The sequence below is a fragment of the Aquarana catesbeiana genome, linkage group LG02 (genome assembly GCF_042186555.1).
Source record: "Aquarana catesbeiana isolate 2022-GZ linkage group LG02, ASM4218655v1, whole genome shotgun sequence".
Classification (NCBI taxonomy): Eukaryota; Metazoa; Chordata; class Amphibia; order Anura; family Ranidae; genus Aquarana; species Aquarana catesbeiana.
This window is the reverse complement of record NC_133325.1, coordinates 208,412,550-208,429,275: the sequence shown is the minus strand read 5'-3', so window position 1 is coordinate 208,429,275 and position 16,726 is coordinate 208,412,550.

Genomic DNA, 16,726 nt, shown 5'->3' with positions numbered 1-16,726 from the left:
TCCTAATGAGGTGGCCACTCAGTTGTAGACCAGACGTTCAAGGAGTTTAGAGGAAAAGTGGAGCAAGAAGATAGGGCATAGATTATTAAGGTTGGTAGGGTCCAAGGACAGCTTTTTAAGTATGGGGTGACCAGTGCATGTTTTAGAGAATTGGGGAAGATACAGAAGAGGGAGAGATTGGAGATGTGGGTTAGAGAGTGTAAGATAGAGTCAGAGGGTGACCGTAGTATTTGAGAGGGAACAGGGTCCAGGGGGAAGGTGGTTAGGTGGGCGTTAGAAATTTGTTTAGCAACCTTGTCTATAGTAGCAGGGTCCAATAAGGGGAGTGTTGATTGTACCTGTTGACATGGGGTGTTAGGTGGGGGAGATACCTGTAGAGTGGAGATTTAATCACAAATTGAATCAATCTTATGTTTGAAGTGATTGGTGATCTCCTGAGCAGTGAGTGAGTTAGTTGGTGGAGGCAGTGGCAACTTCAACAAAAATCACCTTAACCCTCCTCTTAGTAATTATATCTATTCTCAAATTTTTCATACCCAACTTATCATTACATCTCTAGACTTCTGGTGGTGTACAGCATCTTGGGACCTTTTTAAACAAAGCTCTCTCAAATATTTTACAGCTCTGAAGGAATATTATCAACTGTATTCAGAATACTATCAATATTTACAAATATCACATTGCCTAGCTTGTAGCCCTCTATTACAAGTTAAATTACACTGGAAAGTCTGGCTTTACTATAAAGCTGAATACAGTAAAATCAGAGGTATATCATTTTTTATAATATACTTCAAGATAAATCTTCATTCTTTAAATCATCTCATTTTAAGAGTTGGGGAAGGGAGTTGGGTTGTTATACACATTTTCAATGGTCTACTACACTTCACAAAGCCACATACTATACTAACTTGTAGGAACTCACAAAAAAACCCTTAGATGGTATTTGACCCCTATTCATCTTTATAAATGTAATAGTTTGATCTCCTAATTGTTGGAGAGACTGTGGACATGAGGGTAATAGCTACCATATCCTGTGGTCATGTAAGAACCTAATTAGTTATCAGCTAAATATTTTCTGCATTATCATTATCAGCGATAATAGCTCATCCCATAACCGCCACTTTTGGGTTAGCACTTCTAAATTTTGGTATAGTTGGTATAGATTTTATTCCTCATCCTCTTCAACAAACAGTGACTCATATTCTATTAGTAGCCAGATTAATAAATATGAGTCGCTGGAGAGTTACCATCATGCCTCCTTTAAACAAACTCTATTATATTTTAAAAAAATATTTTAATTATTAAATAATTATAAATATTTAAAAAATTATATTATATAAACTCATGGCTCCTATAAGTTCATGTTTGCATCAAGCAAAGGATCTTATTCTTAAACATCCCTCCTCTGGCACCCATGAGTACAGTGGTATAAAACTATGCATTTACTGTACATAGTTGACCCTAAAATACAGTATGAAAGATAATATGCATTTTATTTTTATGTACAACATTTTATACTTCCAAGCCCTTAATATTTATAAGTCTGTCAGTTTATTCTCTTGTACTTAGCACAAAATTTAAATTTGTGAACTTGGATTGTTTTGATATGCCACCTATCTTATAACACTATGGGGTTGATTTACTAAAACTGGAGACTGCACAATCTGGTGCAGCTGTGCATGGTAGTTAATAAGCTTCTAACTTCAACTTGTTCATTTGAGCTTTGACAATAAAACCTGGAAGCTGGTTGGTTTCTATACAGAGCTACCACAGATTGTGCACTCTCCAGTTTTATTAAATCAATCTCTATAAGCCTTACATAATTCACATGGAACATGGAGACCTTGTTTCTTGTTTGTGATTATCAGTTCTGTTTTGTCCTTACAGTGAAATTTCTAAAAAAAATATTGAAAAGAAAATAGAGATATGCTTATTATCTCATGGCTGTAACAGATGTTGTTTAAAAAAATAAAGGCGTATTTCAGCAAACAATTCAATTTGGCAAAAGAGAAAATATGGAAAAAACATGAGATTAACCACTTCAATACAGGGCACTTATACGCCTTCCTGCCCAGACCAATTTTCCAATTTTCAGCTTTAAGTGCTGTCGCACTTTGAATGACAATTGCGTAGTCATACAACACTGTACCCAAACTAAATTTTTATCATTTTGTTCCCACAATTAGAGTTTTCTTTTGGTGGTATTAGATTACCTCTGGGATTTTTATTTTCTGCTAAACAAATAAAAAAAAATTGAAATTTTTGAAAAAAAAATGTTTTTTTTGTTTCTGTTACAAAACTTTGTAAATAAGTAAGTTTTCTCCTTCACTGATGGGCATTGATGGGGCTGCACTGATGGGCACTGATAAGGTGGCACTGATGGGCACTGATGAGGTGGTACCAATGAGGTGGCATTGATGAGGTGGCACTGGTGGGCACTAATATGCAGCATTGATGGGGCACTGATAGGCGGCACTGATGGGCACTGATAGGTGGCACTGATATGCAGCACTGATGGGTACACATAGATGGCACTGTTGGACACTGATAGGTGGCATGGATATGCACTGATAGGCGGCACGGATGGGCTCTGATAGGTGGCACAGATGGGCACTGATAGGTGGCACAGATGGGCATGAATGGGCACTGATAGGTGGTACCGATGTACACTAATAGATGGTACTGATGGATGCCAATCAGTGCCAAACAATAATTCCTGCCAATCAGTGATGCCCATTGTGAGCACTGATTGGCATCCATTGTGGGCACTGATTGGCATCCCTGGTGGTTTAGGGTGGCATACCTGGTGGTGACATCCCTGGTGGTCCTGGTGGCGTCCCTGGTGGTCCAGTGTGGGCACCTTGGGGGGGCTGGGCTGATAATCAATCAGCACAGACCCCCCCCTGTCAGAGGAGCAGCCGATTGACTCTCCTCTACTCGCGTCTGACAGACATGAGTGAGGAAAAGCGGATCAACGGCTCTTCCTGTTTACACTGTGATCAGCCTTAATTGGACACGGCTGATCACGTGGTAAAGAGTCTCCATCAGAGACTCTTTACCTAGATCAGTGTTGCGGTGTGTCAGACTGACATACCGCAACAACAATCGCAGCAATGCGCACCCCCATATGACATCTGGTCAGCATATCGAAACCACTTTGCCGCCGTCATTTTGCTATATGGAGGGCGGCAAGTGGTGTACTTTGATAGCTAAAATATGCAGAAAATACTTTATATTTTTAAACTTTCAGTAGCCTCTGCTTACTACTTACAGGTAATAAGTTAGGTGATCAGTGAACATTTAAAGCATACCTAACCGTAGAACTATAGCTGCCACTGCCTAATCTTTGTATTCTTCAAAAACTGAGTAATTAACACATTGCTAATGATTTCCTATTAAACTCAATTTTTTAATATGACAGCAGATAAGGTCATGTAATCAGACAGCACACATTTATAACATAAATGATCCTGTGCTTTATCTAATAAGGATGCATGACTGCTTATCACTTACCTGTAACTTGATCTTGCTAGCTATACTAATATTTTATTTTAAGCAAAAGTCTCAAGTAAGCTGATGAGTACTAAAAAATTATTACAACAGTATCCGCATTTTCTTTAAATACAAAATGATTCATTATTATTTATTAAGTATCTCTCTTTTGAGCAAAAATTATATATATATATATACATAATGATAATACCAGGTGCTAAAAAATGTATCATGAAAGAGCTTTCTGCAGGCATTGTATTGAATAACTATCCACTGGATCTGGTTTGACCAATGAACCTTTGAGTTCATACCCTTTCCTAAATCCAATTATTGTAGTTCAGTGTAAAATGAAAGTGAATGATGTAACTATGACCTTTTCTTGTATTTCTAAACCTAAATTAAAAGAGTTCACTGATTCATTGGGTGAAAAAATTGAATATATCTACACAAATTGGTATTAATTTACCAAATTAGAAAAAAACAACAAAAACATTTGAATATTGTTATAGATTCTACCTTTGTGTCAGTCAACTACTCTCTCTAAGACAGTGTATCACCTTCCCTCATACACTGTGCTCATTCTACAATGAGTTCAGTCCCTTCATATCCAATTAACCTCTACACCCTTTACTGAATCTTCAAATCTTCAGGATATATTGGGCACTATATAAATTGGTTAGCCTGGTCACAGGGCAAACTATATTAACTTCGGAAATACCTGTATCATTCACTGATCTCCAAGCTAAAAAAAAAAAAAAAAAGATAAATTACCACAATGATCACCAATGTGGTGGTAAACAGCAGCTTTGTATTTTTTTTTCTCTTCAGGGGGAACTTCTTCTGGACCAAGATAAATGATAAGCCTTTGTTTGATATTGTTTTTCTTTTTTGTGTAGTCCATTACAGTAAAACCTTGGTTTGAGAGTAACTTGGTTTAAAAGCATTTTGCAAGACAAGCAAAACTTTAAAATAAATTTTGACTTGATATACAAGCGATGTCTTGATATACAAGTAGTGTCTTGTCACAACTGAGTATAAAAGAGAAGAGAGGCACAACTAAGTGTAGCAATATGGTTACATTTAATGAAGGTACAACATTTAGCAACTCACATGACTGATAATTAAAACAGGCACATCTAAGTATGCAGGCATCTGGGGTAAAGCTGTTTACATAGACCATCCTCCTCACTGCCATCAACATCATCCCATCCACATTGCGCTCCATGAGTGGATCAAGCCTCGCTTTAAGATTGCTCTACTGCAGGGTAGTCTTCCCAGTCATGATTGCAGACTGACAGCGGTGAAAGCCGGCGGTGCGGGGGATGTTCTATTTGGACAGCTTTACCCCGGATGCCTGCATAATTAGATGTGCCTCTTTTAATCATCAACCATGTGAGTTGCTAAATGTTGTACCTTCATTAAATCATATTGCTACACTTAGAGGCACCTCTCTTCTCTTTTATACTCTCTTTTATACTCTGTAGCTCCTGCTGGATTTTGCTTCTAATCCCCTTGCAGAGGCTTCCATTTCTGGATGGACATTTTATGGTTACAACATTGCTATAACCTTTTTATATGGATTATAAACTAAAGGACGTATGAATAAATGGTTGTGGAATGAATCATTTGAGTTTCCATTATTTCTAATGGGGGAATTTGCTTTGATATACAAGTGCTTTGATTACAAGCATGTTTCTGGAACGAATTATGCTCGCAATCCAAGGTTTTACTGTATATGAAGTGCCCACTGAGCAGTCTATTGAAAGGCGCAAATCTTGTATTTCATTGATGTAGTCACATTTCACACATAAACAGAAATAACATAAGCAGTCTATACAACATGTTTCTGCTGTGACTAGTGACACATTAAGATACCAGAAGAAACAATTAGGTAAAATAATAATAATAAAATATCTAAGATTTCAGATGTGCATTTACTACAATATTTTCTCTTTGAGACATCTGAAACAGTAGATCTTGTTTGTATAAGCACAGGATGTGTGAGTTAAGCCGTTAGAAAATGATTGTATGTTAGGAAATGATTTATTGACCAACAACTTAAAAAGGTGGTTGTGTAACCAACAAGGCAGAATGTTCATATGTTCTGCAGATGTTATGTAAGAATCTTTAATATCACTTTAGATTTCTCTAACGCACATGTTTTCTTAGTTTCTGTTATAAAATCTTGCAAATAATCTTTGTTTATAAATTTAGGCTAAAATGTATTCTGCTACATTTCTTTGGTAAAAATAATCCACATCAGTGCAAATTATTTATTCTGTGTGAAAGTTATAGGGTGTCCAAACTATGCACTTGACAACAATATACATTTGAAAATTGATTTCTTAAGGCCCTAAGATGCCAGGACAGTACAGTTATAGTATAATAGTACCGTAGTAGTAGTATTTATTTTTACATTTTTTTCCCATTTTTCTTTTTGCATACTGTCACCAGAGCAGTGCAGTGTCACTGTCAGGAAGGGCATGCCAGTAGACAACATGGATCCTGTAAATGGGCTTTTGAGCCTCTTCACAGGCTAATTCATTTTTCCTCTCATTGATGTAGGAATTTGGCTAATACTTATGCGCATACACCTGCACATCAGTAAGCTCACATGCACTTGTGACAAATGTTGGCGCCAAATGGGCTATTTAAACTGTGTCAGTGCTAAGGATCAGTGCTGCTTTGTTTTTCAGCCTTCCCTGTATACTGTGACCCTGTGATTCTGCATCCTGATTCCAGTGGCTGACCTGACTTGTCTGACCATTCTCTGAACTTCACCTGCACCAACCCTGACTTTTCAAATCTGAAAATTTGCCTGGGCAGAAATAGTGTCTGGTATTGAAGTAGTTAAAGGCTGTTTGTTGTTATTGCACAAAATCATTGTACACTCTTTTTTCTTTTTACATTATGTGACTATATCAATAGTGTGAAAAATATATATACTAAAATATATACTCGCGCTAATGGTGAAAAAAAACAGTGAAAAATAGAAAACAAAAGCAGCTGCCACACACAAAGTGCTAATCACTAGAAAAATGTAAAAAATAATAAATGAGGCACTCACAAATGTACATGAAAAGGTAAATGGGTGTAAATAATAATAATAACAACAATAATAATAATAATAAGCAAGACAAAGTCCAGATAAAATAATCAATAGTGTTCACAAATAATTGAATCCATGGTGAAAATGAACCACAAATGCTGCAAAGCTGCAAAGCTTTTCAGGTGAAAATAAACACAGATGCTTCGGAGCTTTTCAGGTGCAAATCAACAACCCCTTATGTGTCCCCACTCACCAGATTGCGATGACCCCCAGCTTGGCAGTCTGGGGGTCACTTCAGGCTTAAATGATGATATCCAGAGATGTTCAGGAGAAGTGAGATACACGTCAGATCAATAGGATTCAATGGAATTCTTAATGAAGGTTCTCAGTAGAAATGCCAGGTACCCAAAAAGAGATGAAAAAATGGAGCTGATAGTGAAAGTACCATATTAATAGAATTTATTCCACAAGAGATTGGTAAATACCCATGCCCAGCATCTAAATTCAAGCTTGTCAAAGCTGCTTGCTTTACAACTCCTGCCTTTCTGTTTGGTGAATTCTGCCCCCTTCCATGATTTTGCAGAATGTGCTGTACTACAAAGGCAGGTTCCCAGTCACTATTTCTTTGCACGTAAGGCCATTCCAGCTCTATACCATCATGTCGAAGGCAATGTTATGGCATCATTTGGCAAGGCATTCAGCCGCAAGGTCTATGTTACTGCTGACACATGGTCCACCACATCTCCATACAGTGGATGGTGATGATGCAAGATTTGTCAGCTCCACCCGCTTCTCTTCCTCCATGCCCTCCTCTGCTGAATTGTCCCATGAACCACCAGTACCCCCTAAGCATTCAAGGGGCTATTCAATGAGTCAGGTTAAAAGATGCCATGTAGTGCTTCAGCTGGTCTGTCTAGGGGACAGGAGCCACACCGGAGCAGAGATTCTTTCAGCTATGCAGGGGTAGGCCTAGAGGTGGTTCATGCCATGCCAGCTGGAGCCAGGAATGGTGGTGTATGATAATGGCACTAACCTCTTGTCCGCCCTCAAACAGGGAAAGTTGACACATGTGCCATGCTCAGCACTTGTCCTAAATTTGGTGGTGCAGCATTTCTTAAACAGATATCTAAGGTTGGAAGATATGCTAAAGCAGACCAGAAGAGTCTGTAGCCATTTCAGGTGGTCATACATAGCCAGTGCTCGGTTGGCTAAAATTCAGGGAGAATTCCACCTGCCTGTAAACCTCCTGATTTTTGACATGCCTACAAGGTGGAATTCAACTCTGGCAATGCTGCAGTGGCTACACATGCAGCAGAGGGCCATCAACGAATACCTGTGTTAGTAAGGCATAAAGACAGGCTCAGGTTTTTGTACCCCTATGCCAATGGCTGCTGATAAAGGATGCATGCACTGTACTACAACCATTTGAGGATGTGACAAGGGTTGTGAGCCGTGACAATGCATGCATCAGTGACACAATCCCTGTTGTGTTCCTGCTGGAGCAGACACTGCATGGCGTTATGGACAGGGCATTCATGGCAGGGCAACGGGAGGAAGAGGAGGACTTTCTTTTCTCTCAAGGCCCATGTTATGCAAATACCATTCTTGCAACACCACAGAACACACAAGAGGAGGAGGAGGAGGATTCTGGCAGCTTTGGAGACATTGAAGCAGAGGAAGACATACGTCAAACCTTAGGAGGTGGTTTTCTGTCCCCAGAATCCTTGGGAGTGGTACGTGGCTGGGAGGAGATAGATCCAGATTCTGTAATCTTCAGTGACCCCGAGGACTCTGCTTCCTCTGCAAAATTTGTGGTGCATGGGCTTCGTCATTCTTCAAAGCCTGTGAAAGAATCTGAGAATTTGTGGCATCAAGGAGAAGGATCACTATTGGTTGGCAACCCTCCTTGACCACCGTTAAAAGGGGAAAGTCTCAGAACTAATCCTGTCCTCACAGAGGGAGCAGAGGATGAAATATCTTGAGGGCACCTTAAACATGTAATGCCTTTCCAGACTCTGTTAGGTTACAGTCCCATAGAAAGGCTAGTTTTGGGGCTTCTTTTGGTCTAGATAGGAGCGGTGGAGAAGGGGGCTGCCTCAGTGATGCATTTAAAACATTTCTTAGTCTTTGGCGCCTAGGGCTGTCAGCTTCCACATCCCATCGGCTGCATTTGCAGTATATGGTGGGAGATTATCTAAGTGCGAAAACAAACATTGAGAGCATTCCAGCTGAAGATTCACTGGGTTACTGGGTCATGAGAATAGACCACTGGCCAGAACTTGCCCAGTATGCAATTGAGCTGCTGGGCGTGGATTCCAAATGGACATTCAGTGCTGCCGAAGGTTTTGTGACAGATCAAAGAGTGCGTCTGTCCACAGACTCTGTTGATTGGCTGACATTTATCAAAATTAATCATTCCTAGATTAGCAGCAGCTATCAAGCCCCTGATGCTGATGTTGCCGATTAGGGGTTTTGGGATGTTGAATCTGTGCAGGACTGTCTAGGATACCTTATTTTCTGGGTGTTGATTTTATTGTGAAGAATTTTTTGGTATAGGTTTCATGGGCACAATTAACACCCAAGGACCAATTTTTCCGCACCTAATTGACAGGTGCATATCATTTCAATTTTTGACAGCAAGGCCAATAAGGTTACATAGGGTGTTAAGGGACTACCAACACCATAAGCCCGATTTTTCTACACCTGTTACTTCTATTTAAAGTCTGAGAAACAGACACCAGAATTTATTCATTTTTTTTTAATCCTGTTCCAAATGCACTAAATTGTGGCCGCATCATACAGACTGGCTCCCCAAGCCATTGTTTAAAAATAAAGAAAGCTTGCAGGTAAAATGTCATTTTATTGGCTTTATAAATGTAATTTTTGCTGCAGAAGGTTCTATACATGATCCAGATGTGCCATATTACAGGCAGACTAAGGAGACCCCCCCAGGCACTATATTTAAAGGAATTTTTCATTTTTATTATTTCACTTTAAGCATCAGTCAATCACTGCTTCATTTAAAAATCATGTTTTCTACAAACTTTTTTCCATTGATACATGCCCCCCAGGGCAGTACCCAGACCCCCATATCCTTTGCATGCCCAATAACTTGCATCTAAGCCCTCAAAATGGCCACTTTTGATTTTTTCCAGTTCGGGCCCCTTAGACTTTATCGTTATTCGTTATCTGGCTGCAAATTTTTTGCGATGTTCGAGAGTTCTGCCGTGACCCATCTTTCGACCTATCTCTACTGAATAATCAATTTCAGTAAATTTATGAATTTAGAAAGTAAAAGCAATGTTTACATTCTACTGATGTGAATGGTTGGATGTTTTATAAACCTTTGTAGAAAAATGTCAGCAATGCAAATTAATGCATTAAATAAATAAGCAAATTGTGTATTAGTAGTTTCTCAAACACTGTAATCTCGTTTCACAACAAATTCATTTTAAAAATTGTCAGTCTTATAATATTTTTTTTTATATCCCATCATTCATTTAGTAACACATATTTTCAATCTGGTATTATCTGGTATTATCATACAGTACAACTTTCTGTTTAGGGTGTTTCTATAAGTAAAACTCTGTCTCCCGTGTCTCATAAAAGTACTGTATTTTGGATGTAACATAAATTTATATTATGGTCCTTTTTACTTGCATTGGTATTGATCACTGGATTTGTCTGTGATTTAATTTTTGAAAGATGTGTACTTTAATTTTTGAAAGCTTCAGATATTATCTTTATGTTGTCGCTTTGCTTCAATATCTATTCCTGTCATAAGAGCTATGAAAACAGTCTTCCCTCTATGTCAAATTCATTCGTCTCTTTGCCCTTAGATTCTAATGTTTTGGCAACGCGATTTGTTACCTGATATGTACAGAAAGATAGTGACACATTGACGGCTATCTTTTATTGCAGTAGGTGCATCTTCATAAACCTTTTCTTGACATTAGTGAACACCACACAAAAAACTGCTTCATCTAACAAACGCATGACAATGTCAATGTCTCTTTTTTCATTACTATTGTCACAGGCATATCTCAGACATCTTTTGATTTGTATTTTTACCCATCTTTCCTGTGGTTTAAAAACAGTGATTCTCTGCACAATATTTCATGATAATGATTGTGATTCTAAACCAGGTTAATTGAGGTTCAAATAGTAATTTCCAGGGTTATCAATGTTATCAACTTGTTTCATATTGATTATAAGTTAAAAAAAAAAACTGTGGGGGTTATTTACTAAAACTGTAGAGCGCAAAATCGGATGCATCTCTGCACAGAAACCAAACAGCTTCCAGGTTTTTATTGCCAAAGCTCATTTGAACAAGCTGAAGTTAGAAGCTGATTGGCTAATATGCACATCTGCACCAGATTCTGAGTGCTGTTTTAGTAACCTTCTATGTGTCTGTTTTAAAAATCATTAACTGTTTGTAGCACAGGGGTTTGATATCAAAGATATCATGTTAAGTAATGTATTGTTTCTTAACCACTTGGCGACCGCCGCACAACGATGTACGTCGGCAGAGCGGCACGGGCACGCAAAAGGACATACATGTACGTCCTTGCCTTCCCGCGGGTGGGGGGTCCGATCGGACCCCCCCGGTGCCTGCGGCGGTCGGATTGAGGTCAGGGGCGATCAAAGGTGAGGGGGAGGCCACTCATTCGTGGCTCCCCCCTCGCGATCGCTCCTGGCCAATGACAGACTTCCTCTGCCTCTGTAATGTAAACAGAGGGAGAGGAAGTGATGTCATCCCTCCTCGAGCCGGTCTTTTCGTTCCGGCGCCGAGGAGAGAAGACATCAATGTAAGTTACACAAACACTACACTAACAGTAGAACACGCCAGGCACACTTTTCACCCCCCATCACCCCCCGATCCCCCCCCTGTACCCCCTGTCACACTGACACCAATAGCAGTTTTTTTTTTTTTTTTTTGCATTGGTGTCAGTTTGTGACAGTTATAAGTGTTAGGGCAGTTAGGTTAGCCCCCTTTAGGTCTGGGGTACCCCCCTTTAGTTCTAGGGTATCCCCCTAACCCCCCCTAATAAAGGTTAACCCCTTGATCACCCCCCGTTGCCAGTGTCGCTAAGCGATCGTTTTTCTGATCGCTGTATTAGTGACACAGGTGACGCTAGTTAGGGAGGTAAGTATATAGGTTCGCTGTCAGTGTTTTATAGCGACAGGGACCCCCATATACTACCTGCTAAAGGTTTTAACCCCTTCATTGCCCCCTAGTTAACCCTTTCACCAGCGATCACCGTATAAGTGTTACGGGTGACGCTGGTTAGTTAGTTTGTTTTTTATAGTTTTAGGGCACCCGTCGTTTATTACCTAATAAAGGTTTAACCCCCTAATTGCCCGGCGGTGATATAAGTTAAGTTTTTAGGGTCAGATAAGGTCTGCGTCGCCCCAGGCAGCGTTAGGTTAGCGCCAGTACCGCTAACACCCACGCATGCAGCATACACCTCCCTTAGTGCTATAGTATCTGAACGGATCAATATCTGATCCGATCAGATCTATACTAGCGTCCCCAGTAGTTTAGGGTTCCCATAAACGCAGTGTTAGCGGGATTAGCCCAGATATCTGCTACCACCTGCGTTTTGCCCCTTGGCCCAGCCCTGCCCAGCCCACCCAAGTGCAGTAGCTATCGATCACTGACACTTACAAAACACTAAGCACACATAACTGCAGCGTTCGCAGAGTCAGGCCTGATCCCTGATCGCTAACAGTTTTTTGGTAGTGTTTTGATACAGTCGCTGACAGTCAGGAGCTTTTTTGCCTGTGAGTCTCACTAGTGTACCCCTAAATTTAGAGCCCAAAATGGCAAATCGAAGGTACACTAGTGAAGAGGCCTACAGGTTTCTGAGCATGACAGATAGTGAAGAGGAAGTCACTCATCTGTCAGATTCAGGCTCAGAAAACGATCCTGTAGAGGACAGCGGCTCCATGACAGATAGCTCTGATGACGGAGTTGTGGTTTCTGCTAAGGTCAGGCGTACCAGACCCCAATCTTCTTCTGTCCTTGAAGTGTAAGAACCGCAGGGCTCTCATATGGAGCAGAGAAGTACTAGTGCTGCTATTCCTTCTGGTGAACTGGCAAGCACCAGCGGCCTAGTACACCCTGGTCGTACATCCAGCACTGCAGTAACACTTGGTGAAGTGGCGAGTCCCATAAGTGCAGTTCAAGCTGGCGAGGTGGCAATGGCGAGGTGGCAAGCACAAGTAGTGTCCCGCTGCCACCAAGAAGACACAGACAGGCCCATCGTGCCCATAGTTCCCTTCCTGCTGCATTCGCCAATCCGAATTGGGAACCCACCACTTCTGCAGCACCCGTACTGCCCCCATTCACTGGCCAACCCGGAATTCAGGTGGAAACAGTTGATTTTACGCCACTGGATTTTTATTCACTGTTTTTCACCGAAGATCTCTATAGATCTATTGTGGACCAAAGCAATTTATACGCTGGTCAACACATCGCCGCTAATCCCCAGTCCTCCCTTGCCAGAGATTGGAGACCAATTACGGTCTCCGAATTTAAGCTCTTTCTGGGCCTTTCCCTCAACATGGGCTTGCATAAAAAGAGTAAGTTGCGGTCATATCGGTCCACTGACCCAATTTACCATGCGCCCGTGTTCTCTGCCTCCATGGCCAGGGCACGATACGAGCAGATTTTGTGGTTCATGCACTTCAGTGACAATGAACTCTGTCGTCCTCGTGGAGACCCTGAATACGATCGGCTCTACAAAATTCGGCCCCTCGTAAACCACTTCAACCAACGTTTTGCAGACTTGTTTACTCCCCATCAAGTTGTCTGCGTTGATGAGTCCCTGATTAAATTTTCTGCCGCTTGTCATTCAAACAGTACCTTCCCAGCAAGCGTGCCAGATATGGGGTCAAGATGTATAAGCTCTGTGATAGGGCCACAGGCTATACATGTAGTTTTATGGTTTACGAGGGCAAAGATAGTCATGTAGAGCCGACAAACTGCCCTGACTACATAGGAAGTGCTGGCAAGATAGTGTGGGACTTGGTGTCACCCTTATTCAGAAAGGGGTACCATTTATATGTGGACAATTATTACACGAGCGTGCCACTTTTTAGTCACTTGTTTGATCAGCAGATTGGAGCATGTGGCACCGTGCGACCTAATCGCCGGGGCTTTCCCCAGCGGCTTGTAGATTCCCTTCTTAGGCTGGGGGAGAGAGACTGCTTGCAGTGTAATAATTTGCTCGCTATGAAGTGGAGGGATAAGAAGAATATTTTCGTTCTCACCTCCCTTCATGCAGACACGACGGTCCAAATTACTACGGCGACTGGTGTTGTGGAGAAACCCCTCTGTGTTTCACGAATATAACCAAAATATGGGAGGGGTGGACCTCAACGACCAGTTGTTGGTGCCGTACCTAGTTGCCCATAAGGCCAGACGCTGGTACAAAAAAGTGTCTGTTTATTTATTTCAATTGGCTTTGCTGAAGGCTCATGTGCTCCTTCCTTACATTCCAGGAAGAGATCGTCAGAGCTCTTCTGTTTCCAGACGGTGCTCCACCTCACCTTCCCCAACCAAATGCAGTAAGTCGGCTGCATGAGAGGCATTTTCAATATGTCCTCCCGAGTACCCCTACCCAACGAGCCCCCCAAAGAAAATGTTGTGTCTGCAGAAAGCACGGATTTAGGCGTGACACCCGGTATTATTGTCCCTCCTGTCCTGGCTATCCTGGTCTTTGTATTGGTGAATGTTTTGAGCGCTACCATACACTAGTTAAATTTTAGCGTAGGGTACAGCATTGCACAGACTAGGACACACTTTCACAGGGTCTCCCAAGATGCCATCGCATTTTGAGAGACCCAAACCTGGAACCGTTACAGTTTTAAAAGTTACAGTTATAAAAAAAATGTAAAAAAAAAAAAAAATACACAAAAAAATATAAAATAAAAAAACAAAAATAGTTGTCGTTTTATTGTTCTCTCTCTCTCTCTATTTTCTCTCTATTGTTCTGCTCTTTTTTACTGTATTCTATTCTGCAATGTTTTATTGTTGTTATGTTTTTTCATGTTTGCTTTTCAGGTATGTAATTTTTTTATAGTTTACTGTGTTTTAACCATTTTTTTGTTTTCAGGTACGCCATTCAGCTGCAGCGTGGATTTATTTATCTTGACAGCAACAGCGTTTGCTCCCACGATATATAAAGCCGTGACTCCAGCGCTGTCGGAGGTGATTTCACCACCACAGTTACAAACTTCAGCATATATGCCGAAGCGTGGGGGCAGCAGTGGGTGGAGGAGCGATTTGCTCCTGCCTTTTGTGGGAGGATGCCCCCATGCTTCCGCATATATATATTTTAGGCAGGCAAAGGTTGCATTAAATGTTTTATTTTTTACTATGTTTTTTTTTGTATTTGCTTTGCAGGTATGGTAAGTCTTACTGTTATACTGTAATGTTACTTTGTTTTTTGTTAACCATCATTTGCTTAGCAGGTACGCCATTCAGTTGCAGCGTGGATTTATTTATCTTGACAGCAACAGCGTTTGCTCCCACGATACATAAAGCCGTGACTCCAGCGCTGTCGGAGGTGATTTCACCACCACAGTTACATACTTCAGCATATATGCTGAAGCGTGGGGGCAGCAGTGGGTGGAGGAGCGATTTGCTCCTGCCTTTTGCGGGAGGATGCCCCCATGCTTCGGCATATATAAACGGTGCATGTATGCCCATCATTAGAAGTGGGTGGATGAAGGGAGGTGTTCTAATGGTGGGCATACCCACCGATCAATATCTTTTTTTCGTTCAGCCCACAGGCTGCATGAAAAAAAAGTTTACAATATATGCCCAACAAGGACCAGCAACGTACTGGTATGTTGCTGGACTTTGAGTGGTTATACCAGAATGATGCCTGCAGGTTTAGGTATCATCTTGGTATCATTCTTTTCAGCCAGCAGTCGGCTTTCATGTAAAAGCAATCCTAGTAGCTAATTAGCCTCTAGACTGCTTTTACAAGCAGTGGGAGAGAATGCCCCCCCACCATCTTCCATGTTTTTCTCTGGCTCTCCTGTCCCAACAGGGAACCTGAAAATGCAGCCGGTGATTCAGCCAGCTGACCATAGAGCTGATCAGAGACCAGAATGGCTCCAAACATCTCTATGGCCTAAGAAACCGGAAGCTACGAGCATTTCATGACTTAGATTTCGCCGGATGTAAACAGCGCCATTGGGAAATTGGGAAAGCATTTTATCACACCGATCTTGGTGTGGTCAGATGCTTTGAGGGCAGAGGAGAGATCTAGGGTCTAATAGACCTCAATTTTTTAAAAAAAGAGTACCTGTCACTACCTATTGCTATCATAGGGGATATTTACATTCCCTGAGATAACAATAAAAATGATTAAAAAACATAAAAATGAAAGGAACAGTTTAAAAATAAGATAAAAAAATCAAAAAAATAATAAAGAAAAAAAAAAAAAAAAGCACCCCTGTCCCCCCCTGCTCTCGCTCAAAGGTGAACGCAAGTGTCGGTCTGGCGTCAAATGTAAACAGCACTTGCCCCATGCATGTGAGGTATCACCGTGAAGGTCAGATCGAGGGCAGTAATTTTAGCAGTAGACCTCCTCTGTAAATCTAAAGTTGTAACCTGTAAAGGCTTTTAAAGGCTTTTAAAAATGTATTTAGTTTGTCGCCACTGCACGTTTGTGCGCAATTTTAAAGCATGTCATGTTTGGTATCCATGTACTCGGCCTAAGATCATCTTTTTTATTTCATCAAACATTTGGGCAATATAGTGTGTTTTAGTGCATTAAAATTTAAAAAAGTGTGTTTTTTCCCCCAAAAATGCATTTGAAAAATCGCTGCGCAATTACTGTGTGAAAAAAAAAATGAAACAACCACCATTTTAATCTGTAGGGTATTTGCTTTAAAAAAATATATGATGTTTGTGGGTTCAAAGTAATTTTCTTGCAAAAAAAAATAATTTTTTCATGTAAACAAAAAGTGTCAGAAAGGGCTTTGTCTTCAAGTGGTTAGAAGAGTGGGTGATGTGTGACATAAGCTTCTAAATGTTGTGCATAAAATGCCAGGACAGTTCAAAACCCCCCCAAATGACCCCATTTTGGAAAGTAGACACCCCAAGCTATTTGCTGAGAGGCATGTCGAGTCCATGGAATATTTTATATTGTGACACAAGTTGCGGGA